The sequence below is a fragment of the Taeniopygia guttata genome, chromosome 9, assembly GCF_048771995.1.
Source record: "Taeniopygia guttata chromosome 9, bTaeGut7.mat, whole genome shotgun sequence".
Taxonomy (NCBI): Eukaryota; Metazoa; Chordata; class Aves; order Passeriformes; family Estrildidae; genus Taeniopygia; species Taeniopygia guttata.
Genome location: NC_133034.1, coordinates 1,781,712 through 1,808,843, shown reverse-complemented (window position 1 = coordinate 1,808,843; position 27,132 = coordinate 1,781,712). Strand labels below are relative to the sequence as shown.

The 27,132-nt window shown below is 47.3% G+C and overlaps 1 pseudogene; it reads right to left on the bottom strand.

Annotated features, from left to right (window-relative positions):
- On the bottom strand, nucleotides 1-25,682 carry LOC121470441 (pinopsin-like; annotated as a pseudogene).
- Between the last annotated feature and the right edge of the window lie 1,450 nt (nucleotides 25,683-27,132).

Sequence of the window (27,132 nt, the reverse complement as noted above, 5' to 3'; positions counted from 1 at the left end):
TACCACAGGAGAATATTTTTATTTACAGCTACAACATCCTCCATGTTTCCAGGCAGGGCAGTTACAAGCTGCTCTCAGGTGGTGTGTGCAGCAGGTTACAGGCTTAATGGTACAGAAACCAACGATTTATGTTGAAAACATACATTTGTATCACAAACCATGAACTATTTAAAGCCTCCAAGACATCTACCAATGCCCGATTTGTGCTCTAAGAACAAATCCTTGCATGTACAAAAACCACCAGTCACAAAGCTGCAATGCTATTATTAATGTAGCAATTCATACTGGAATTTAACAATCCACCTAGAGACAATATCAAGGGAAAAGAAGAACTGAAAATTTCCTGGCATGCTTTCTAATCTGTAAATAACAAGCTACTCTTTAAAAATATGTGGTTGGGAATAAATAATTTATTAGTATTGCTTAGCAGTAAGTGCATCTATTGCTTTGATTTCATCCACTAATATAACCTCAGTAAAAACCTCAATTCATGGCTTCTGCTTCTGTATTTTAAAACATTTGGTGTTATTTAGGTTATTAGTACCATTGTGGTTTAGGGATAAAAAAAGAAATAGTTTGTGAAGTAATGTTGTGACTACAAAGAAGCTTTTGTTAATATTGCAAAGGAAAAATAAACCCACATCCCTGGAAGAAAAAGACAGCTTTGATCATCTGAAAAATCAAAAATATCCTTTTGGAACAGGTACCCTGGTAATGATATGCATGGAGTGTTAACTCACCCAGACCCCTGTGTTGGCTAATTATGGTAATTACAGCACTGTGGTACGAGTTTTTGACAGCCGTGTGGGCAGGGCTGTGGATTTGCCTCTGTGTGAAACTCCTCTGAAAGTAGGCATTCCCATGGAGTTTGGGATTTGAAAAGTAATTCTCCACAGAATGGTGCTATTTCATGTTTTCCTTCCAGTTTGGGATGAAAATATTGTCAAAATACTGAGACTGTGCTCAGAACTGACAAGGGAGAAGGTTGTCCCCTCTTTGTTTGTTTATTTGTTTGTTTGTTTATAATTCTTCCTGGAGCTGCACTTCTGAAGCTTTCCAAAGCTTTTGTGTTTGCAGGAGGCACCTCCTGTCCCTCCCTTCCCAAAGATCCCCAGAGGAAGATCCTGTGGAAGCTTCCCCAGCTCCTGCTGGGCTCAGGGACAGCTCTGGGTGGAACCAGCCTGTGCCACCGCTGCCAGCTGCTCTGCCCTGCCACAGCCTTCCTGGCCCTCAGAGCCACCCGTCACAGAGGGCTGGAGTCGCTCTGGCTTGCTCCTAATGCTCACAAAATGGCATTTTCCAGAGATTTCCAGAGATTTCCAGAGATTTCCAGGGGCTTTACCCAGATGAGTGCTGTGCATTCAGAGTTGCTTCTTCACCGAGTGCTGGGAGGAAGTTATCTTTTGGTGCAGTAACTCTGTAAGCTGATAATTAAAAAGTCCCCAACATACTTATTTTCCTAAGCTTCAGGTGCAATGTCTAAAGTTTGAAACACAACCAACACATGCACTTTAAATTTTAGTAGAGCTCTGTGACTGCATAGTTCATCAGGAGCTATTCAGGTTTGTATTGAAAAGCGAAGTGAGGCTTTTTGGAGGAGCAGAATCCAAAGCAGGGAGAGAGGGACCATCTGCAGGCTGACCACTCACTCCTTTGCCTCCTCTCCTCACATGCAGGTTGTTTCTTGGAGCCCTCCTCCAGCACCACGCTCTGGATCTCTCCTTTGGGCTTGGCTGGGCTTTGGCAGAAGCTCTTCAGAACCTGGGTTTTGTTGTTGCTTTTTTAGCCTGGGCAAGGAACTCTGCGGGGATTTGTTGCACCTCAGGAGCGCCACAAAGCACCTGTAAAACTGTCACACAAAGAGAACAAGTTAGCAGGAGTTAAATTCAGCTCAGGTTTTATAAGACAGGCTTTATCTCATGATTTGGTATTAATTAAGTTCCTGGGATAGCTCTGGAACAACATGGGTGTGATATTTTGTATTTGAGGTTGAAATGTTTTGTAGAATAAAATATGTCACTGTGCCAAGAGATCTTGACCTCATCAGAGTAGCACACAGAGGAGGGAGCCATGAACAAAATTCTGGGACAGGTTACAGGCCTCTGTCCTGTGTTTGTATTGATTACAAATATTACTGACTTGGTGGCAATGCAGAGGACAGAAGGGGCCAAACGTTCTGCAGCCTGTAGGATCTGTCACTGAGCTGAGCTGTGCAGCCACTGCTGTGGCACGGGGATTTTGGGGAGCTGCCAGTCCCTGCTGCTGGCCTGCACTCAGCTTATGGACACATCCCCTTGCCCCAAGCGTGGTATGGATTGAACCAACTCAGTCACCAATGAAACTGATGCTGGCTGCTTTGATTTGGGTTTTGTCGGGATCTGTGGTATTGATGATTCCGAGATTGTAGGCAGTCTCTGTCTGTCAGCCCCGCTGTGCTGCATGGTGGTCAGCTCCTCTCCCGCGATCCCCCGAGCGGTGCCGTGCTGGCGGTGGGGGAAGAGAACGGGCGGCCGTTCCCCCTGGGAAGCTCTGCAGCCCCGGTTGTTGGTGTGGGGACAGATGGAGGCGACACGGGACTTGGGGTGTAAGAGAATGGTTTTATTCAGTGAGCCCCAAGACCCCCGTGGGAGGGGGAACAAAGGTTTTATACCAGAACTCAGGAGGAGGGGTGTAGGAAGAGCAACCAGTGAGGGTAAAGCTGGGGCGGGGTCCAAGGAGGCACTAACATATTCCAAACCTATCAGGGGAAACAGGCGAGGAATAACACAAAGTAACCAAGAGGGTGTTGAGCCTCACTAAATGGACAGGGAATGCTCTGGAAGCAGGGGAGGAGGCTAAAAGGAATGACAGGGAATGTTCTGGGGAAAGGGGCAGGGAAAGGGAGGATTGACAACTTGGAGAGGAGGGGGTTAGGGAAGAGCTTGGGAAGATTGACAGCTGGGGAGGGGAGGAGACTGGGGGGGGTCAGGGTATGAACAGGCATTAAACAAATACCAAATTAAATAAAAACCACACCACCACACCGCTGCCAAAGAAGAAGTCATAATTTGTCTGTGCTGTTTTCAAGGTTGTTTATTCTGTTTATCTCTAACATGTTCTGCTGCCCTGCCGCAGCTCTGTCCTGCAGGGCAGCGTGTGGGGCTCTGCCCTCAGTGGGATGGTACAAACATTAAATACCAGAAACTACCTGTGCTGGATTTACAATAACGTGCCAATATCTGTCACCTACGTTGGACAGTGTGTCCCCAGCCTGAACCAACAGAAAAATGCCAACACCACAGTGAAACATGGAGGGCATGAAGAAGGAGAAAAAGGACAAGACACACCCAATTTCCTCCATCTTGTCCTCTTTGAACCTCTTATCTAGAATCTTAAAATTTTACTTTTGCACCCGTGCCACACTTAATTATTACTTATGTCAAACACTCAGAGCTTGTAATTCCTCCTGTAAGATTGAAAACTCTTTTCCATGGACAGAGATCACAGACAGTGTCTCTGGGGGCTCTGTCCAGGGGGGTTCCTGACCCCTGCCAGGGTCCCAGGGCAGCCAGAGGGATGCCCTGGCCTCCCACAGGGTTTGACCAGGGAAAAGATGAAGGCTTGGTGTAAGCTCTCAGGAGGGGTTGGTTCAACATCCTTAACTGGAGGGATTTTTTCAGTTGCATGGCAAAACTTTCTGTGTATCTGAGGGCAGAGGGAATGTGCTAAGCATGAAGGTAAGGGAACTGCCTGTAGCTGAAAAACAGGTATTTTAGGTGATGTGCTTGGTGTGCAAGGCCTCCCTAAAGCTGCAGGGTCAAAGGCTGATAACTGATCTCTACACTCAAGAGTCCAAAACAACATTACTGGTAATTCTTTGTACAGCACAGCTGCTAGCAACGAGCTCTGACAGCTCTTGTTATCAACAGCCAGGTGAAAAATCATGCTGGCTTTTCATCAGCAGCCTTGCTTGCTGGGGAAAATGGCTTTTTTAAAGTTTTATACAATTTTTGCATCAGCTGAAGTTCCTTTTTTCAATGAGAAACTGCATTTTCTCATGCTGGCGTGTAACCTGTCCCAGAATTTTTTCATGGCTCTCTTCTCTGTGTGCTACTCTGATGAGGTCAAGATCTCTTGGCACAGTGACATATTTTATTCTACAAAATATTTCAATCTCAAATACAAAATATTATCACACCCATGTTGTTCAAGAGCGAAATCATGCTGGCTTTTCATTAGCAGCCTTGCTTGCCGGGGAAAATGGCAAAATGGCTTTTTTTAAGTTTTACACAATTTTTGCATCACCTGAGGTTCCTTTTTTCAATGAGAAACTGCATTTTTTTCAGGATTAAAAACATTGTAATAATCATAGATTTTACATCAGCCTCTCACCACTGAGCACTGAAATATTAAGCAGCTTCAAAACTCCTGGGGAGTGCTATTTTCTGGGTTTTACTTTGCCCCCTCACCTCATGGTCGAGCTCACATGGCTCTTCCCAGGTACCTTTCTGCAGCTGTTTAATCCCTGTGAATTTCTGTTACATTGGGAGTCTCCTCAATCTGTTTAACTTTCCCCTGGTCCTTCCCTGGCTGCATTTCCTGCATGTGAATGTTATTTTATCTGGCCTGTTCTCTGATTTTATCCAGCCTGATTAGAGATTTCTGAGCATTTACCAGAGGTGGGGGGGAGCCTGGACATAGAATTGTGTTGGGAATGGCACAGAATTGGAGGGCAGTGTCAGCTGTGTGAGCTGTCAGGCTTCTCCTACAGATTTCCACAGCCTCAGGGATGCTGTTGGTGTTGAACATGATTTTCTGAGGGACCAACACCTCCTGCTTTCCCATGCCTGGCACTTCTGGGTGGCTGCAGCATCTTCTGCTCTGAGGTTCTCTCCTGAGTGCAGAGACCCAGACTAGTGACTTCTTATTCTGCACTGAGTATAGAACCCTGAGCACTGATGCTGCTAAAAATACTAACTGAGCAATGGAAACCAAGTGGAATTTAAGAAAAATCCCAAACCAAAAACACCACAAAAAATCCTCCACAAAAAAAAAAAAAAAAAAAAAATTAAGTGTGTATGGAGCACTAGTAGTAAAATTTTATGGTGAACTTCAAGAATCTGACATGGATAAACCCAGTTTAATTTGTGTCTAGCTGCTGTTTGTGTCAGCAAGCTATTTAGTGAAAAGATTAATTTAGAATTGTCTGTAGAAAACTCCTCTGCACAGCCGGTGTTGTTTTGGAGTGCTCTTTCAAGCCATGCACATGTTCAGATCAGCCTGGGATTTCTGAGCTGCCCCTCTGGATGTAGCCAGGGCTGGATGTGTCTGGAGTGTCAGAGTTACCCTTTGTGTGCCTGGGGCTTTTCCCTGGTGGGGGATGGCAGCAGCTCTCCAACCTTGCAGGAGGTTTCATCAGGGAGTTTATTCAAAAGCTAAATAACAGAGGAGAAGGGAAAGAAAGGCTCCTATCCCAGGGAGGATGTCAGGGAATTCTGCAGAGAAGGGACTGCACCCCCGGAGCTGTTTGTGGCAGTGAGTGGAGCTGATGGATGCTGAGGAGATGATGGATGGTGTCATGGAAACTTTCACTCCCTGGCAATTTCTCATGTCCCAATAAAAACACCCACAGCTAATTTAAGCCAGACTTAAATCAATCTTTTACCATCATCATTTGTTTCCAAGAGAGAGTGAGCAATTTACTATCTGTGCTTCCTAACAGCTTCCAAAAATCATTTCAAGTGGGGGATTTGCTGGACTCAGAAGCAAATGATCACCTGCTCTAATCCCAGCAGTGCAAAGATCAGTGACTGTGCCTGAGCACAGGGGCTGGTGGAGCTGGGCCTGCCTGAGGGCTTGGAGGAGTCTGATGCTCTCTGCTTTTCTCTGTAGATCTCTGTTCATCCTCACCTTTCCCGTCCGTCCCTGTGCCAGGGCTACCCCAGCTCCTGCCTGCTGTGCCCCCCTGCTCCAGCTCCCCGGGCAGATCTCACTGCTCATGGCTCCCACCAGCTCCCAGGAACAAAGTGTGACTGAAGGATTTGGGGGGTTAAAAGAGTAAATCAGGGAGTAAATCAGAGAGCTGGGTTTGTGAGGAGGAGGAATTCCTGTGGGCAATGTCTGTGCTGGGGCTCGGCGTGGGGCAGCAAGAGATCAGATTCTCACAACACTTCACATGTCTGAGTCACCTCAGACAAGTTCTGGTGCTTTTACTCTTGCCAGAATATGGATTTCTTCTCTTTTTATAGGGAAGGGGAAAGGGGAAAGGGAAGGGGAAGGGGAAGGGGAAGGGGAAGGGGAAGGGGAAGGGGAAGGGGAAGGGGAAGGGGAAGGGGAAGGGGAAGGGGAAGGGGAAGGGGAAGGGGAAGGGGAAGGGGAAGGGGAAGGGGAAGGGGAAGGGGAGGAGGAAAGGAAAGGAAAGGAAAGGAAAGGAAAGGAAAGGAAAGGAAAGGAAAGGAAAGGAAAGGAAAGGAAAGGAAAGGAAAGGAAAGGAAAGGAAAGGAAAGGAAAGGAAAGGAAAGGAAAGGAAAGGAAAGGAAAGGAAAGGAAAGGAAAGGAAAGGAAAGGAAAGGAAAGGAAAGGAAAGGAAAGGAAAGGAAAGGAAAGGAAAGGAAAGGAAAGGAAAGGAAAGGAAAGGAAAGGAAAGGAAAGGGTCTATCATTTGCTCTTTGCACATCTGGGGAGCTGGTTGTCCAACTGCCAATTTGTCAAACAAATTTGCTCCTTGGAGCCCTTTTTCAGAGCTTCCCTCTCATGGATTTGGGTGATGTCACTGATGCTCTCTTTATCTCCCCTGTCTGTTTTTTCACTCCTTGCATACCTGGAATCCAGGTGAAGGAAGGAGGGCATTTCACTGACCTGTTTGTTCAGAAACACGTAGATGATGGGGTTGTAGACAGTGCTGCTCTTGGCAAGGATGGCTGGGATGATGCTGGCTGCAGGGGTGATGAGGCCAGGCTGCCCAAAGGTGGCCAGGAGTGCCACAGCTGCGTAGGGCAGCCAGCAGAGGAGGAAGCACAGCACCATCAGCAGCACCATCAGCAGCACCATCAGCAGCACCATCAGCAGGATGCGCTGCTCCCGGCCCCGGCCCGGCCCCCTGGGCACTGCTCACCTGGGGACAGAGGCACAGGGAGGCATCAGCACTGCTGCCACTGGGGACAGGGAGGGCCTGCTCTGTTGGTGTGGTCATTTCATCAAAAGTGTCAAAGACCACCCTGGGTCGGGGGTGGCTCCATGTGGTGGAAAAGTCTCTCCTCCAACCTGAGCTTCCAAAGAAAGGCTCAGCAGTCTCTGTTGTTCGGTCTCAAGGCAGTTTATTGCAAGTTATCTAAAAGATTTTCTTCTCTGGCTGCTGTGGTTTGCTCACAGCTCAGGCAGAGGCACACACACACCCTGACATCCTCTCTGACTCCCGACTGCTTCTTCTCTCCCCCTCTGCCCAGGGCTGTGCTGTCTTTTATATGGTACATTCCGTGTTACATGGGTACAGTTTTCCCCAATGCCCATTACCTATATTAAATGGTGCTTTTCTATCTTTTATATGGTACATTACGTGTTACATGGGTACAGTTTTTCCCCAATGCCCAATACCTATATTAAATGGTGCTTTTCTACTCTAAACCAATCTGTGAGTGCCAACATCACCAAGAACATGGAGGTAAGGAAGGAGAAAGAGGGAGGACAGGGAAGGCCCAAATCCCTCCATCTTAAAACCTCTGACCCCCATGTACAAAACAGAAACCCCCCTGTACAGCACTCAAAAATTCTTCCCTCTACTTTGTGACTACTTCTACTATAATATCTAAACTTTTGTGACTTCTTGTTCTTCCTGCAAGGTTGGTAAATCATTCCATGGCTCAAACCCATAATCACAGCTGTTTCCAGCTGCCTGCCAGGGTCTCAAATGCTTCTGACCTGGGCCTGGAACATCCAAAAATGTCTGAGGGACATTTTGAGTTCCCACAAAAAGAACAGGACTGCTGGGATGCATTCCTTGAGCTTTTTTTGCAGCATCAGCCTCATAACAGGGTTGAGACAATGGCAAGATGGCAAAGCTCAGGTACAGCCAGCAGCAGCCAAAGATTTCTCTGTTACACAGCATCTTAAAAACCTTTTAGCCAATTGCACTTTGCTAAAGCTTACAGGCAGTTGTTTTAGCCAATTAGTAAAAGAACACCTACACCTACTTTACACAAGGTTTGCTTGTCGTCTTTCTATTACCTATACACAATACTCCATTATTAAGCTTAAAACCTCATACTATCTTTCAAAGCACATTTTTCTGCAGTCTTATGGTCTATCTTAGCTAAGCATAAGACTCAAGCTTAGTGTCTTTATTATTATCACTGCATTAGTTTGATTCAACAATGAAACTCATTGTTTCATGTCCTTGCTTTCTATACTATTGTAAATTTTTCTACCTCCAGACTTTGTAGCTGCAGCTGATTCTAATTTTCTCTGCTCCTTCTGTTTCTAAGGTTTGCTTTCCCAGCTTTCTGAAAATCTTCTTACCTTTACTGTTTCCCACACCTGGGAGATTCTGGGGTGGCTGCACTGAGGGCAGGGCTGGCAGTGCCACCTGAGCTGTTCTGGCTGGAGAGGAGCTGGGCAGGGCTGCTGTGGTGTGCACTGAGTGTGTCCCTGACAGCTGGGCCAGAGGTGCCAGTGGTGCCTTTTGGGGCTACCCAAAAACAGAGGCCAGACAGAATTAAGGGAATCAAAAGCAGTTTTATTTATTGAAGGGCCTTCAGGGCAGAAAAAGCCCCCCAGGGGCTACACCCAAAAATGGACCATGGGTCACAGGTTTTCACACTTTTATAAGTTTGGTCCATTTGCATTTTGGGGGTTCATCTTCCAATTACAGCTTCAGCTAATGAAGTCATTTACCCCAAGTTTTTCCCCCCAACTCACTTTTGTTTCCATCTCTGGGGCCTGAGGCAGTGAGGTGTCCTTGACTGCCAGGCCTGGAGAGGAATTGCTGTGTCTGCCCAAAATGGGAAAGCAGCAGCTCACACTGTGTGTGGAGTTTAAAGACTAAAGAATTACAGGATTGCAAAAATATGAAAAATATACAAGCTAAAATCCTAAGGTATCAGCAGGACCAGCAAAAGTGCTCTGCATCTACAACAGCCTCCTCCAGCCTACTCCAAAGCCCAGATTTTAATGGGAGTATCCTGGGCAGGAGGCAAGGAGAGGGAATGTGCCCTGGTGTGACCAGAGGGCAGCAGCTGCCAGAGCTCCCAGAGCCACTGCCCCGGTCCTGCCAGGGGAGATCCAGGATGAAATGTGCCTGCACCCACAGGCACTGGGGCCAGGGATGAGAGGGGGCTGAGAGAATTTCCTTCCCTGAATCCATGGCCAAAGGCAGCACTCGAATTAAAGTGATTTACAGCAGCCTCCTGCCCTGGACTCCGGGCTCACACATACTCCAAAGTAAATCACACTGCAAATAAACACTGCTGGCCTGGGCCTCAGCCTGGTTGCTGAGTGCTCTCAGGGTGTTTTGAAAAGCAGACCTTTCAATGACTGCTGTGTGGTGCCTGGGCTGAGAAGTGCTGCAGTAAGCACAAGGAACTAATTATTACAAGCAGTTTTATGGGGAATCCGTGGGGATGTATTTGAGTGTTGGAAGTCACCTTGAGACTAATTAAAAAGCCTAACCAAAACTGTTCAAAAAATAGAACAAATCTGTAATTGCCTGCTGAGGGAACTCAAATACCAAGTACTTTATAAATATCTTGTTAATGTGCAAATGAAATCTTTTATGACACTTGTCTGTGATTTAAAAGGAAAAAAGTGGTATTTGCCACTAGGCAAATAAAGTTGTTAATCAAAATATTTCCATTAGTGAGAAGTGAATATTTCACTCAGAGCCACCCACAGGCATCAGTAGCTCAGATTTATTCACAGCCGTCTCAGACAGAAAGCTCACATTTATCTTCTTCCATTGTATCTCGTGGAGCTGATAAGAATTTTGTGCAGCACATTCTCTGGGTGTGGATTGTTTGAGAGTCTGCCATGTATAAAACTTCACTCAGGCTGTGTGTGAATCCAGACAGCTGCACTGGGGTGGAGGCAAGGCTGCAGAGCAGAGAGGAGCTGCATTTCACGCCATGTGCACTTGGGTTTGGAGGCTCCTGACAAGAGGCACTGAAAGGCATCAGCACCACTGCCAGGGCTCTGTATCCCCACACAAATCCCAGTTCCTTTGTGCCTTCCTGAGGTCCTCCTGTCCACCCCCCATGCCAGGAAACACCTGGGGAGGCGGTGGGTGATGCTTGCATGTGGAGCACCTCAAGGAAAACCAAAAGCTCCATTCGGTTCTATTGATTTCCATCAATTCCAGACAAGGAAACCCAACAACCTCTTCCTTCAGATAAGGCCAGAGAGGACAAATGTTTTTCTGATGTTTTCTAGCTGGAAGTCAGGCTGGTGTGGGGCTGGCATGGGAGGAGGGCTCTGGAGGGGTTCCATACCCTGAGCAGGGCTGGGCTCCAGGCAGCTGTGCAGCGCTTGCTCTGCACATCTGCAAACCCTGCTGCACGGGAGGAGCAGCTGCTTTTGGCCACTGCTTCAACTCAGAGCCCGTGGGGGACTTCTGCTGCTGCAGGTTCCCCCTGGGCAGTGCTCCCTGCTCAGGTGAACTCTCTTGACTTCTGAAGTGTTTTATCCTTTCCTAAAACAAAGAGAAAAACTTGCAGTTTTCAGACTGCTGATGCCAGGGAATGGCTTCACAGGTAAGCAAGGAAAGGTTTCAATTTCCTTGCCAGCAGCAGGAAATTATTATTTTCATCTTACAAGGCCAGAATTTTTGAATATCCTCCTACTTCTGTAACTCTTCTTGAAGCATTGTTTGCTTTTGACTACAAGGCTCCCCTGGTCAGTCAAGGAAACCTGAGATATTAGTATTTGGCACACTTGCAGAAAACTTCTGCAAAACTCAATCACACTCATCAGCCTTGAAATGTTGCTGCAGCCATCAGCAGATGGTGACTTGGCTGTACCGTGTAACTGTGGGCTGTGCTTGTCATCAGATCACCCTCTGGAGGTGGGCAAAGCAAAGAGCTGTGTAAAAATGATGCTGGTGAATGGTGCTGTGGGCTTTAGTTTAATTTTGTCTTTATTATTATCACTGCATTAATTAAAGGGATGGGGCTATTTTGAGGCTAAGAACGATTTATTGCCCAGATAAATACCAGTCTCAGGGGCTGTGAGATTTCAGGGGAGCAAGCAGTTGGCCATAGCTCAAAGTGGTCACAAGTTCTTCGTTACAAGGCAATATACAACTTTATGATCCAATGGACAGTTGCCACAGGGTTTATTTTGCTTTTCTAACCTATCACTTTTACTTAATTTTGCTGCACTGTGGGTATTTTTATCCAATGGGCTCCTATCTCACATATACACAAATGCTTCTATTATAACATCGAAACTCTCAGCTCTCTGTCCAATTACACCCCTACATTATAAACTCTTCACCGTCTTATCAATGCAGTTTCTCACTATCTAAAGTCATATTCTTACTTACCACTATGGAAACATAAGTTTATGGTTTTTCTGCTTAATGTCTGTGTACTTTATTTTTACATAAATCCAAGCTTCTCCCAAGGCTGCAAAGCAAACCCTCTGGTGTCTGTGGAAGTTTCTGGTTTTCCATTTCCCACAGCTGATAGCTCCCAGGAGAGCTGAGAGCACAAGTGTGGCCCGTGCTGGACAGTCAGTCCAGGCTGCTGCTGCCTCAGGGCTGGTAGCAGCAGGAGTTTAGCACAGGGGCACCCTGGCCATGCACTGACCTGCTGTGCTCTGTCCTCTGCTTCTGGCTTGGTCCAAAAATGGAATCTTCAATCTGCTGTGCGAGACATTTGTTTTTAAAATCTCACTGTTTCTGTAGGTTTAAAATCTCACTGTTTCTGGAGGGTTTTGGTATAGAAAACCGCCAGGAAAAGTGTGCTTTTATAACCCTCATATTTTCTTCACTGGAAATGGAGTCTCTGTTTTTCTTCTAAAATAATCTTTTCAGTTTCCTAAAATTTATTTTGCCTCTGCATCACACCTTCTATATGCTGAATGTGTGTGCCAGTGTACTGAGTTAGCAGGACTGGGGAGCTGGAAGCCCTGGCCCCATCTTGCTCTTACAATGTTCATTTCTCTCGCTTCCCATGGGTGTTGATTTTTATACTGGCTAAGTTTCTTTGTGTTTTCTCCTGCAGAGAAGCACCTCAAGGTGGTGATTCAGCCTGCAGAAGTGATCGATTTGCCTTTTTAAAAATCTCACTGACCATAATTGGGATTTTACCCAGCCATCCTCCCAGGGCAGGAGCAGAAATGCTCACAAATAGTGTTTGTGTGCTGTGGCATGGGTGTCACAGACAGAAGGCTTGGGTGAGTGACTAATGCAACAAACAATAAGGACAGGTTTAAACAGAGGTCACTGTGGATACAGCAAATGCCTGGCTGGTGCTGCTGACACTGTGCAGAAAGAACAGAGTCATCACTTCACCAGGAAAGCAAAATCTGTATTTTCAGCACTGGGTGTGGATATTGCTCAGCCACATCCAGGCCTGCAGAGCACAGCTCTGCCCCTGTGAGAACTCCTGGGTCTCCAGGGCTACCTGAGAATCTCAGCTGGGTGCCTGACAGTGATTTTTTTGTGAAACCACCACACTCTTTAGAGCCTGGAGAATTGACAGCAACACTCATGGGACTAAGAGGGTGGTCCTTGAGAAAGGTCAGAATAAGGGAGACAAAGGGGAAAAACCTCAACCAAAGTGGGCATGTGCTGTCCTGAGCATGCCAGCAGAGCCCTGTGGGCAAAGCAGAGACAGAAGGGGCAGCACAGGCACCCCTGGGCTGTGGCAGCAGCTGAGCATCACTGCCTGTTGGAATCTGTGATATTTAAGTGATTCCGAGATTGTAGAAAGTCTCTGTCTGTCAGCCCCGCTGTCAAAGAAGCCATAATTGGTCTGTGCTGGTTTCAAGGTTGTTCATTCTGTTTATCTCTAACATGTTCTGCTGCCCTGCCGCAGCTCTGTCCTGCAGGGCAGCGTGTGGGGCTCTGCCCTCAGTGGGATGGTACAAACATTAAATACCACAAACTACCTGTGCTGGATTTACAATAACGTGCCAATATCTGTCACCTACGTTGGACAGTGTGTCCCCAGCCTGAACCAACAGAAAAATGCCAACACCACAGTGAAACATGGAGGGCATGAAGAAGGAGAAAAAGGACAAGACACACCCAATTTCCTCCGTCTTGTCCCCTTTGGACCCCTAATCTAGAATCCTAAAATTTAACTTTTGCACCCGTGCCACACTTAATTATTACTTATATCAAACACTCAGAGCTGGTAATTCATCCTGTAAGATTGAAAACTCTTTTCCATGGACAGAGATCACAGCCAGTGTCTCTGGGGGCTCTGTCCAGGGGGGTTCCTGACCCCTGCCAGGGTCCCAGACCTGCCAGGGCAGCCAGAGGGAAGCCCTGGACTCCCACAACTGCCTGCTTGTCAGAAGGAGCCCAGAAGCTGTGAAATCAAATACACTCTGCCCTGGAGAATTCCTGGCTGGGGTTGTTTGAATATGCACTGAGGAACCAGACTGTAACCCAGTGGAGATAAAATTAAACTGCACAGGCTGGGCACTGAAGGTCAGTCTGATTTCTTCTGAAGAGGATGTGAGAATTCCTGATGGTCTCTGTCCATCAGCACATGCCCTGCTTCTAAGAATTGTTAAATGTAGGTAGCTAAATTGGATGCTTCAGGGGAAACCCTCCACCCTTTGGGGTTGGGATTAGATGATCTTTAAGGTCCCTTCAAACCAAACACAACCCATTCAATGATTCTATGATTATTGAGAATTTCCTTGAAGTTCTGAAGCAGTGAGCAGCCATTCAGTGCTGGTTTAACAATATTTAATGATCTGTCATAATACTAATTTGAAAAAGTTTTGTTTGGAGAAGAAATAAATGGCTGACACTCCCATGCAGAAATGTTGCAAGAACACAGATTTTGCTTTTAATGAAGTTTTTTCTATCCCTGCTAACATTCAAACCTTTGAATTATGCTTAAAAGCCTCTAAGTAAAAGCCAGAAACTCGTTACCTGCATTCACAGTGAGGCACTGGCTTTCTCAAAGTGCCATCCAGTCAGTGCCTTGCCATGAAAATCAGAGTGGGAGAGCGAGTGGCAGCTCTGTTGCATGTCTGTGTTCATGCTCTGTGAGAGGAGAGCTCTGGCCTGACAGGGCTGGGGCTCTGACCCCACAGAACGGTGCTGGAGCAGCACTGGGCCAGCAGAGCAGGCAAGGACAGCGCAGGGACAGGTGGGCAAGAGCAAAGCTGGAGACCCAAAATGGCACCAGGCAAACAGCAGCTGCACTGCTGCTTTGTCACCTGGGAACTTCTGCCTCCCAGATCCCCTGAGGGCTGACTCCCTGCACCAGGTCTGCTAAATCGGCATTGCATGAGGCTGAGCTTCATCACTGATGACAAAACCCTGAATTCCTCTGTCTGAGTGAAAGACAAACCTTTTGTAGTGCCCTTTGTGCAGCACCACCTAAGTCATGTCCCTACTGCCTGAGGCCCAGGCCTTTCCTATATGAAAGAGGACAGTTAGAAGCCCCTCTGATTTAATTTTATATAAATATATAAATACAAATATATATGTATATATGTATATAATATATATTATATATATATATTATATAACTCATGTATTATCTAAAATATTATATATATATTATTATATAATAGATGTATAATATATAATGTGTAAAATATATCATACCATAACTATATTATATTATATTATATTATATTATATTATATTATATTATATTATATTATATTATATTATATTATATTATATTATATTATATTATATTATATTATATTATATTATATTATATTATATTATATTATATTATATTATATTATATTATATTATATTATATTATATTATATTATATTATATTACAGTACATTACATTATATCATAATGTATTACATTATATCATAATGTATTACATTACATCATATTGTATTACATTACATTATATAATATTGTATTATATTATATTATATTATATTATATTATATTATATTATATTATATTATATTATATTATATTATATTATATTATATTATATTATATTATATTATATTATATTATATTATATTATATTATATTATATTATATTATATTATATTATATTATATTATATTATATTATATTATATTATATTATATTATATTATATTAATGTGTATATATATATAATATGTATCTATTTCTGCATGCTTTGGGAGAAATGGGGGAATGTGAGGTGGGGGTGGTGTTTTGTAAAAGATGTGAAATGGAAAGGGTTTCTCAGTCCTCTGAAAGTCCCAGAAAATGCAGCACCTCTTTCTGCAGGGCAGCAGAACTTCCTGTGCTGCCTTGGCTGAGGCTGGGGGCTCTGCCAGCCCCAGCTGCACACCCAGCACAGCTGAGCTGGCAGGGGGGAGTGGCGATAGAAACTGATTTAAACAGTGGGAATTAGTTTCAAGCACAATTATTCTCAGGGCTGGCACTCCTTGCTCAGGATGAGAAGCAAGCCTGTCTGCAGGCTGTGGAGAGCCTTGCACCTTCCTTCCACAACCACAGCATTCTTGACTCTTGCTTTCCTGCCCGGGAATAAGTGTATTTTTATGGCTAATGGAACAACTTATGCACAGGAAGGAATAAAACATCTGTAAGAAATTGCTTTTGCCTCCAGCTGCTGGATATTTTCAACCAGAATTCCATGCTTCTTTTGCAGAGGAGGTGTTGGGCTGGGGGAGCTGAGCTGAGGTTCGGATGCTCCCAGGAAGTGCTCTGCTCTGCTTTCCTTCTGCTCTGCTTTCCTTCTGCTCTGCTTTCCCTTTTTCTCTGCTTTCCCTCCTGCTCTGCTTTCCCTTTTTCTCTGCTTTCCCTCCTGCTCTGCTTTCCCTGCTGGAGGTCTCTGCGCTCCCCTGCCCTGCCCGGTGCCCAAGCAGAGTTTCAGAGCAGATGTTTGTGACCTGCACAGCTGAGAGGTGCCCCCTTCTCTTCTGTGGAAAGGCAGAGGAATCCTCAGCCACATCAGGACATTTGTATCACTCAGGCTTGACAACAATCCACATAAATTACTGATTTTTCTAGCCACACGTTTCCTTTCGCCCTGCCTTTTTCCTGTGCTGTTCTACCTTTGTCTCCCTCAGTTACTGACACACAGGCTGGTTTGCTCTGAGCATCTCTTTGCTTTTGGAAGGCTGTGGAGACCCCCACCTCACTTGGCTCTGCTAGGGAAAGGGAACCAGATGACAAATGTGACCATTCATGATGTACAAAATGTGCTCCAAATCCCACTGATGCTTCTGCCTCAGCCTCAAACCTAAATACAGGGTGTGTTCATGAGCCTTCAAGAGCTGGGTTTGCACCAAAGCATCCCAAGTTTGCCTGCTCATACACCAGTTTGGTGGGTCCAAACACAAAACTTCTGACCCTGGGGCTGTGCCCCTGGTGCTGCCCAGCACTAAGCGCTGGGGGAAGATTTGCCTCTGCAAATCATCTTTTCTTTTCCTGAAAATGGAGGCTGTGGAAAATCTCCTGTGGTAAGTGAATTAACAAGATTGGTGCTGTGGAAAGTTGGCCAAAGCTGGCTCTAAGAAAGGAAGGTGGTCTCAGGCTGGCAGGGGATCACACAGCCCAGGCAGGGACCATCCACCACGGATGTATTTCCAGTATTAACACAGACCCTGCCAGAGCACGTGGGGAGGTGAGAGGAGAGAGAGAAAAATCCATTTCCATCTGCTGTGCTGATGTCTTTCACCTCTGCAGCAGTGATTTTTCTCATTTCTAAGAGGGCTTGGAAGGTGTTAGAGGAGCCAGTGTGCAAGGGAGCAGCTCTCTGCCTCAGATATCCTTTGAAGTGCTCTCAGCATCCTCTCACATTCACCTCTGTCCACTCAAGGGTGAACCACATGATTTAAGATCAAAATTTAAATCTCAGTTCAGCCCTTCACTTGCTGTTATAGACATAGAGGGTTGTAAGGAGAGGTCTTGTAGTCACTAAAGAGGGTTAATTTTTAATTTCAAATGCCAGAATAGTAAAATAATTCATCCTGGTTATTGTTTGCAAAGGCTGGAGCACTGAGTGCAGGCACAGTGCAGCACTGCTGGAGTGGCTGGGTTCTAGGTGTGGCCTCATTCTTCTTAGTCTCTGTGTCTGAGGTTGGAAATGCAAGATGTGGCTGGGGGTGTGTGTTCTATTGCCATCTGTCAGAGCTGGGGCATTATCTGCTGTTCTTTGGGCAGTTTTTTCTTTATCTCTCCCACAGCCAATCCTCCCTCCAGGAGATCTCTGCTGTTCATGGACCATTAATTATTAATTATCTCCTGTTCATGGCCACTGAGTGTCCCTGCATGGCTGAGAAAATTCCATCATCCATGGGGAGATGCTCTGCCCAGGGGAGGAGCCAAACATTCCTACCTGGATCCAATCTGACCTGGGAACAGCACAGCAGCCTTTGCCCCCTGCATCCCCAGAGGAGCAGCTTTCTCCCCACTGCATTCCCAGAGGAGCAGCTTTCTTCCCCACTGCATCCCCAGAGGAGCCCAGGCCCATCTCCCCCAGCCCTGGAGCTCCAGAGGAAAACTCCCCCCTTGTGCAGGATCCTGCTCCAGCAGAAGCACAGCTGGCACTGCAGGAGGGCTGAGCCACCCTGGGATGGGGCTGCTGCCACCTCCCTGACACACAGGGGGCCAGGGCCTGTCTGACTCTGGCAGTGGGGTTTTGTATTACTGCACTGTTTATTTTTAAATTTTCTTTTAATTTTTTTTTCTTAATAAAGAACTGTTATTCCTATTCCCCCCCATATCTTTGCCTGAGAGCCCCTTAATTTCAAAATTATAATAATTCAGAGGGATGGGATTTACATTTTCCATTTCAGAGGAGGCCCCTGCCTTCCTTAGCAGACACCTGGCTTTTCAAACCAAGACACCTTGAGTCCTGTGTAACACAGCCAGGGTGCTTCCAGGTTTGGGTCTCCCTGTGCAGGGATGTCCTTTGGAATTCTGAATCTGCAGAGCCCATCTGTCAGTGAGAAATGTTACTACAACATCTCGGCACCACTGCTTTTACACTGGTTTTGTTCCCCTCCTCTGCACCTTGCACTGATTCTTTAATCAGTAATGACTGTGGTGAGATGTGCTCCTCTCACTGAGAGTGGAGTTCCCAGTTATTGTTTCACACAGCAGAGGAGAGCCAGGGGAGGAGGGCAGTGGAGCTCAGCCTGCAGGGCACGGCTGCTCCCTGCTGTCCCTGCCAGGCTCTGCTTCCCTCGCTGCCTTGTTTTCAGCTAGAAAAATCCTTAATGTGCTCATCAGGTCTGTGAGTGCTGTTGGACAAATCCTGCTCTGGCACACCCAGCACGAGGTTCTCTCCCCTCCAGCTCTCTGGACAAGCAGTGCCCCTCTCTAAGCAAATCCTCCAGGGAATCCCAGTACCCCAAAGGGGGGAAGTGTTGCCTGTTGTTCCAGAGCTCTGGCCCTCCTTGCACATGTGCTTTGTATTCACTTGATGCCTTAGGATTTTAGCTTGTATATTTTCATATATTTGTAATCCTGCAGTTCTTTAGTGTATAACTCTAAACTCCACACACAGTGTGAGCTGCTGCTTTCCCATTTTGGGCAGACACAGCAATTCCTCTCCAGGCCTGGCAGTCAAGGACACCTCACTGCCTCAGGCCCCAGAGATGGAAACAAAAGTGAGTGGGGGGAGCAAACTTGGGGTAAATGACTTCATTAGCTGAAGCTGTAATTGGAAGATGAACCCCCAAAATGCAAATGGACAAAACTTATAAAAGTGTGAAAACCTGTGAGCCATGGTCCATTTTTGGGGGTAGCCACTGGGGGCCTTCATCTGCCTGAAATGTACGTGAAGGCTCTTCAAGTGCTTTTTATTCCTTTATTTTGCCTGGCCTCTGTTTTTGGGTGCCCCCACGGGGCATCGCAGGTTGGTGGCACAGGAGAGGGACCCTGTGCAGCCCTGGGCAGGGCAGAGCAGGGTCACCAAACCCTGAGCATGGGAATGGGCACAGCTCCTGCTGCTGTCCGAGAGGGGAAATACAGAAACATCCCCCTGCATTCCCACGGGCACCAAACTCAGCCAGGAAAGCCAATTCCTTGCTTTTCCTGCGTGTGGGTGCATTGACCATGGGTGATTTCCCTCTTCAGTCACTGCCCTGCATGGCCCCTGCAGCTCTTCTGGGCTCAGCTGTCTCCAGATTGATTTTCTCTTCCCTGGGGGCTGAGGAGCTCCAGTGCTTAAGCTGGAATTTGGGAATGTGTCTGTCTGACATGCCCAGCTCAGCCTCAGTTTATGGTGGCTATTCAGGCTGGCCAGATGAATGCTGGAGGAGCGGTGTAATCACCCTTTCCCCTTGCTGCCAGTGGAAGGGAATCGCTGGAACAAGAGCTCTTCTCCCCCAGTTTCTCCTGCCCGTGCTGGACAAAGCTATTCCTGCACTGAGAACTGCTGCACATCCTAATGGATATAATGAAATGAGCATGGAACACATCAAAGGCCTCCTTGCTGCACTTTTGTTTCTTTTCCATAGCACATGAGGGACCAAGGGGGCAGAGGGCTGGTGGAAACCATGCCAAGGTGTTGGCTTCTCCTTCCTTGCCTGTGATTGCTGCTCAAGGCAGATTTACCCTGATATGGCTCAACCCAGGGCAGGAGTCTGTGCAGAAAAGCAGAATACTGAGCCTTGCACTGCTCTGCTTGGATGAATAATTTGAATGCAGGCCCTCAGATTCATTTGTCAAGGAGATAATAGAAAGGAGGTTGTTTGTGCATTAAAGGGGAAAAAACCCAAGCACACTGTAATACAGTGACACAAAAGCTGGGATCCATTGTATTTGCGTGGTGACAAGTCCTGTGAGAGGCCTCAGCCAAGCTTGTCAATGACTCCACCTAATGCCCTTCTAACCCCTGCTCTCACAAAATGATTTCTCTGTTTCCAGCAAACATTTTGGGGCTGCATATGCTGACCAGAGCTGTTCCAAAGCCTGGGAGCAGAGTGGCTGTCTCCTGCAGGGTTCATGAATTCTGCCTGTGTGCTGCTTTCAGCCAGCTGGCCATTTCCAGCTGGAATCTGGGATGCAGATCGTGTTTGACCAGGTGGCTTGTCCAGACAGGCACTGGGCTACACAAGACAGATGATGGACTTTGGTTAGCATAAGGAATTTGGTAACAGGATGCCTTGGCAAGAGCAAACAGAACTTTGAGGATTAAATCAAGATTGTGAGAAGATTCAATCACATGGAATATACTGGGATAAGAAAATTACATCAGACTTCAGCAAGCAAGAGATGTTTAAAATTAATAAGTTTGTTTATGTGATTTTTAACCCAATCATTGTAGTAACACATTACTATCCTCCCTAAAATACTATATAAGCAGTTGTACTTCACAATAAACTCGGATTTTTGCCCATCCTTCTCTCTCTCTCTGCATTGCCAACAGACAGGTCTTTACTGGGAATCTTTGCACACACACCCGGGGCTGTGCAAAGTGCTGGAACACGGGAAGGGCCAGGGAGAACCCTTCACTCCTCAGGACATCCCGAGCTCGGGGTGAACCCAGTGCTGCCTACCAAGTCCCGGTAGAAATTCTGAGCTCCTGTTCCTTGGCAGCCATTGATTGTTTGCATAGCCACAGCACTTTGAGGGTCCAGGTGCACTGTTTGTGCTGCTGGAGGGGTTTTGCTGAAGCTACAGACACGACCAAGTTTCTCAAAGCAGCCAGGAGGCTCTGGATGAGGGTGAATCCAGCTGCAGGTCCCAGAGGGTTTGTCCTGCTGCCAGCAGCCCTGAACATCTCACCCCGACAGCTCCTGCCCTGCTCTGTGCCAGGCCCTCCAGGGGCACAGGGCTCTGCACACAAGAGGCAGATTTGCTGTTCTGCTCCTCACAGCTCGCTCAGCCCGGCCTCCCAGGCTCTGCTTCGCTGCTGGCATCTCCAAACTCCATAAATTCTGCTGTTCTCCCAAAGTGATCTGAGCTGAGGGATCCCAGCTCTGCTGTGGCATGGAGCACGGGAGCTGTGAGCTCCTCTGGGGCTGCACACTCAGCTGCAGCAGCAGTGAAATGCTCTCCTAGCTCTGCTCTCCAGGCTCTGCTCACAGCACCAGGCCATCCCAAAGCATCCCTGCTCCCTGCTGATTGCTCCCTGCAGAAAACCCAGCTGGCAGATTTCTGCCTTTCGAGAATGGGACTGGACATGGGGGGCACAGCCACCTCCTGCCACCCCTGGGGCACTGTGGTGAAGCCAAGGGAGCAGAGATGGAGCCCCTCACCCAGCTGTGTGCCAGGGCACCCCTGCATCGTGCCCTCGCTTCCCCAGCAAAGCTGCAGCCTTCTTTTGGCTGCACGGTCCCTCACAGGAGAGCTGTGAAACCTGTATCAAAGCAGAAAAACGTCTCAAAAATGAGATAATTAAGACTAAAGCTCAATGGGATTGGAAACCTAGATATCCCTCATTTTCTAATGGTTCTTTTCAGAATTCAGACTTATGGTTGGCAGTGTGCTGTAATACATCCCAGCTCCTGTGGAATTTATTTGAAATGGCTCAGAGCAAGCCCTTCCCTCTGGCCATTCCCTGCCAGCCTCAAACAAGACCTGGGAGGAAAAGCAGATCTGCTCTTAGTGGTGAAAATTCTCTTCAAATTTAAGGAAACTGACCTTGGAGCAATGCAGTGGGAGCCTGGACCCATTTCCCAGAGTTTCAGCATCCCTGCAAATCTCCCGTGATGACAATCAGGCCAGAAATCAGAGCATGAAAATACAAATGTCAAGCGAAAGGATACAATTGTTCATGCCTGGCAGAAACCAAACACCCTGATCTGCCAGCACAGTTTTACTCCTGTAAGTGCTGCAGATAATCTCACTTACAGGCAGATATGCATGGCAGGAGCTGAAAGCACCATTAAAGGCTTACACAGTGTTGCCTATAATTTAGGATCCACTAAAAGCACAAACGTCTGTTGTGCAATTCCTTAAATATTAAGCTGGCATGTGTAGATTATTTTTGTTCATTTTTTTCTCTCTCTCTCTTACACACACCAGGGGTTTTGCTGCTCCTGCACCTTGCTGCCCTGGGGGATCCTGGGCAGCAGCAGAAGCAGCTGGGAGCAGCCTGGGTCAGGAACAGGCATGGGAGGCAGCAGAGAGGCTCTGGGGCTTCTGCCTCTGCACCTCCCCTCCCTTCTGGCTTCCCAAAGGAGCCCAGGTGCATCCACAGGACCATCCAGGTCTGACTTTCCCTCTTTGTGGAAAGTCTCCCTTCCTTGAAAGGATGATTTTGATCCAGACAGAAAAATTTCGTATTATTGTCCCTTGTTTGGGGTTTTCTGCAGGACCAGGGAGCACAGAAAAGACAGCTCCTGACCTTTAGAGTGGTCACCTATCTGGCAGGGAGGGTGACAGCCCCTGCCACCACCCTGTCCCTCTGCCGTGCCACTGTGGTCCCTGGTGCAGCAGAGGTCCCACTGCAGCCACTGAGGGCTCTGCTGAGCCCTGCTGCTGCCTGAGCTGCTGCTGCCACTCACCCTGCTCCGTGTCCACGGCTGTCCTGGAGACACACACCTCTCCTGAGCCCAAATGCAACATCTCATGGGATGCTGCACCAGTGGGGAGAGCATTTAATGTGAAAACTTCCACCCTGCAGCGCTGCTGCACAGGGGCAGCTCCAGCAGAAGTGAAGGATGCCACTGGAGAGGGCAGAGGCAGCAGAGCTTGTCCCAGCTCTGGGATCACTCTGACACATCAGACACACAGCCTGGGCAGGAATGCAGGTTTGCTTGCTGTTTCTTGCCCTTGGAGGAACTTTGGAGAGGAAGAGCCTCTCTTGCAGGCAGGACCTGCTCCAGCCCCAGCTGCTGTGAATACCTTGCAACAATCAACATGTCTAAAATAGTATTTTTAGCCTTAAAAGATGGAAAAACACTGAAGTCCTGTGAAATCCAGCCCTTGCCTGTGCTCAGGAGACTGGTGCATGGTGGTGCAGCTGTTCCCAGCACAGGGTGACCAGAGAGGACTGAGCTGGCTTTTGTGGGGAATGAAATGTATTTGTAACAAGACAGTGGGCTGGGGGTGTATGAGGATTAATTTAAACATCTCCACTGATTTAATTTGCTCCTGGCGCAAGTCCCTGAGCAATAATAAGCTTAAATTAAATATTTACATCTGCAAATGTGTCTCAGAGTGTTCTTTATCTAATTCCCTCTTATCTTTCAGGTGCTCGCTGTACCAGGTGAGCCCCAGCCAGGTCTGGGATCACTGATGGAGCTGGAGCCCAGCCTGGGGTGGCTCCCAGGGTACAGGGGCCAAGTGTGGAGGTGTTTAGGGGATAAATGATCCCTTTGTGCTGGGAGAGTCCTTGCCTGGCCACAGACTGGTCCCCAAGGGGGGCTGCCATGCTCTCCAGTCTCTCCCAGCATCTCTGTGCCACGAGCAGCCAGTGCTGCTCCATCACTCGTGGCTAAAGGCAGGCGTTCTTCACAAAGGAGGAAAAACCTCTGCTCTGGCATTTCCAGTGTCTGACAGTGCTGCCCTGATGGTGTTTGGTACCAAATGTTCCACTGGGGTAGCAATATTTAAAGCTACTATTCCTTATCTCACAAAAAATGCTCATGGTCTGTTGGAACCTTGGTTAATGAGAGTTTTAGACTTTCTGTGCTGCCAGCACTGGCCCCCAAGAGAACTCTGCATTTGACCTGAGGCCATGGAAAAGGCTTCCAAAATTGAGTGACAGAACTGAGATTGTGGGTGTGGAATTTGAATAGAAGTGTGTGATATCACATGGTGGAAAACTTAGAGTTTAAGGGTTTAGAATATAGTAACATATATAAAGCCAGGTGGAGGTTTCAGGATGGAGGCTGCTCCTTCTTCTTCACCTTCTTCTTCACCTTCTTCTCCATGGGTTTGGGTGGCTTTGTGTGACTGGATAAAAAAGTCCACATTGCGGGCACGGGTGGTTGGTTATTGAGTTAAAAGTAAAAATAATTTAGGTATCATTTCTTAATTGGACATTTTATCCTTAGAAAGCCTCGTAGAGAGAGAGATAAAACTGCATTTTTAGTTTGTTGGAGTGAAGTGCTGCAGAACTCACAGTTTGTGAGACTGTGACATAGATAAGAGCTAATAAACATCTGAGTCCCAACAAGAAATTCCATCTCACACAACCCTGGCAGAAAAGAAGTTAAAACTCAATGATGGTCATTTATGGAGTGGCTTTGCTTTGTGTCCAGGGTTATCTGCCTCATGTCATGGGTCTGTCTTACAGTTTGTACTTGTCAAGTTACATCTTCCTGCTTTGCCTGATGCCACCAGCCCCTTGGTTATCTCTGACCATTTTCTTAGCAGCCTTTTTGTGCAGGGTTCACTTTCTGCTTTCAGAAGAGAAGCACTTCAGAAATCACCACTCCTACACTCTGCACTGATCATGCTGGACCTGCTGATAATGCTCACCCCTCTCCACAGCATTCCTGCAGATTTAAATCCTGGGACCAATCTCATCATGGTAGGGAAATCTTTCCTAATTTTAATTAGAGGTAATTGGAAGTATCTAGAGTGTTCTGGCAAATTTCCCTCATTTGTGATGCTGTCATAGGGACCTCTGATGCCTTAGGATTTTAGTTTTTATATTTTTCAGATCCTGTACTGCATTAGTGCATAACTCCAAACTCCATACAGATTGTTAGCTACTGTCTTCACATTTTGGTCAGACAAAAAACAAGGACACCCTACAGCCTCAGGCCCCAAAAAGTACCAACATAAATGAATGGGGGGAGCAAACTGGGGGTAAATTACCTCATTACCTGAAGCTGTAATTGGAGAATTAACCCCTGATATATAAATGGACCAAACTTTTAATTGTCTGAAAAACTGGTGCCCATTGTCCACCTTGGGTGCAGCCTCTGGGAGGCTTTGGCTGCCCAAGGTGTGGCTATTGAAGGCCTTCAGTAAGTACCCACTTTATTCTCTGAATCTTGTCCAACCTCTGTTCTACAGCCCCTCCAAGGCATCAGCTCCAGCTGTACACACCTGAGTATGACTTTTAAAGCCCTGGTAGGCTGGAGCCTGCCACCAGGACAGCCACAGGAGAGGCATTCCCAGGGGTGACAGAACATCTGACAGCAGGGGAGTTCTGAAGTGGGAAATGGGCATCATCAGCTTCTGCCTGGTTGGGGGTCACAGGCAAAAGGCAGCTGAGGAATCACCTTACCTGTCTGACAGCACAGAGCAGCTTCCCATAGGAATAGACAATGATGGCAAAAGGGATTACGAGGCAAAAAATGAAAAGGCAGATGATGTAGGATGCGTTGTTGGCATCCTGGGAATGCCAGTTCACAGAGCAGGTTATCCCTGGTCCTTCTGGCCCGTAGCTGCTCCACCAAGAAGTGGGGGAACAGTCCAGAGCAGGGAGTATGTCCAGGACAGGATGATGCCTGTCCAAGCTTTCCTGGAGTTGGTGGTGTCAGGCTCTGCTGTCCTTTCATGGTGCAGCAGCGCTTGTACGAGAGCACAGCCAGGGAGATGAGCGAGGTGATGCCTGTGGCAAACCAGAGCCTTGAATCAGCAAAAAATGAATCACTGAAGGCTTTGCTCTGCCTCCCCCCCAAAAAAATATTTCGAGCCATGAGTGAGATTGATGGCACTGGCTTTGGAAACAAGGTGGGCAAGGACTGGGACTGGAGGTGTTCCCCTATGAGTGAGAGGTGCTGAGAGCTCTCACCAAGAGCTGGGGCTGCTTAAACAGTGTCCAGCCAAAGCCAGTCAGCCATAAATGCTCATCAATAATTAAGCACACCTGTCTGAATGGATAAGCGTGTGTGTGTGTGTGTGTGTGTGTGTGTGTGTGTGTGTGTGTGTGAGTGACCTGCAGCAAAATCCTGGCTTCTCCATCAGATTTGGTTCTTGCTGCACCTGTACAATTTGAGATTAATATCTAGATTTGCCCAAAGTGTGGTGCTCCTCTGCCAGCTCTGAAGTGCAGCCTCCTGAGCCCTTCTTGGGGAAGTGCAGCCCCACATTGTTTCCATACAGATTTCATGCTGTGCATAATGAAGAGCTGTAGATTTAACCCGTGTTCTGAAGCCCCTGTGTCAGCAAGTGCCCCCCTTGGGGGGACAGGCAGCTCGTGGGCCTTTGCAGAGACAGTGATGGGTCTCCTGCAATTGGGGTACTGCCAGCAGACACCAGTGGGACAACAAAACCACCAGCAGCAAATCAAAGGCTTCTTTTGCATGCAGAAATGCTGGGGAGAGGTAATTTCTGAAGCTGATACAAGAGTTTGGAATTTCCCTCCACACACACCTCCAGGGCTGCATTGTGGAAGAGATGCCGGCAGCTACAAGGGGATGTTGCTGGATGCTGACACACTCCTGCTGAACTTTCCTTGCCAAGTAATGGTTTTACATGCACAAATTTGGCTTTTTACCCTGTATAACTTCATGAAGGAAAGAGATGGCAGCAAAGAGCTGCTGCAAATATCTCTTTGGAGTGTGCATAAGCAGAGTCAGTGTCCCTAAGTGGCTGTGTGAAGCCTCGATGCCAGGCTAAGCTGTGTTCCTGGGGAGGTTCAGGTTTGTTCTGATGGGCAGAGGGATGCTGTGCTGGTAAAGCCTCTGCTCCATGTGAATGCTGGCTAGGGGAGAGCCCCAGCGATGTGTGTCAGTGTCTGCAGTGGTACAGCAGGCTGGGAGACACTGTCAGCACTAGGAAGGTTGAAAACGTGAGCTATTGTCATGTATATCACGATATCCATTGTACCTGCCGCCCCCACAGCCCCCAGTGCTGCGCGGGGCTCTCCCTCCGTGTGCCCGGCGGGCACGGAGGGCAGGGATGGGCAAAGGAGAGGTGCACAGGGCTGGATAAAGGAGATGTGCCCAGGGCTGGGAAAGGAGAGGTGCCCAGGGCTGGGAAAGGAGAGGTGCCCAGGGCTGGGAAAGGAGAGGTGCACAGGGATGGGCAAAGGAGAGGTGCCCAGGGATGGGCAAAGGAGAGGTGCACAGGGCTGGATAAAGGAGAGGTGCACAGGGCTAGATAAAGGGGAGGTGCACAGGGCTGAATAAAGGAGAGGTGCCCGGG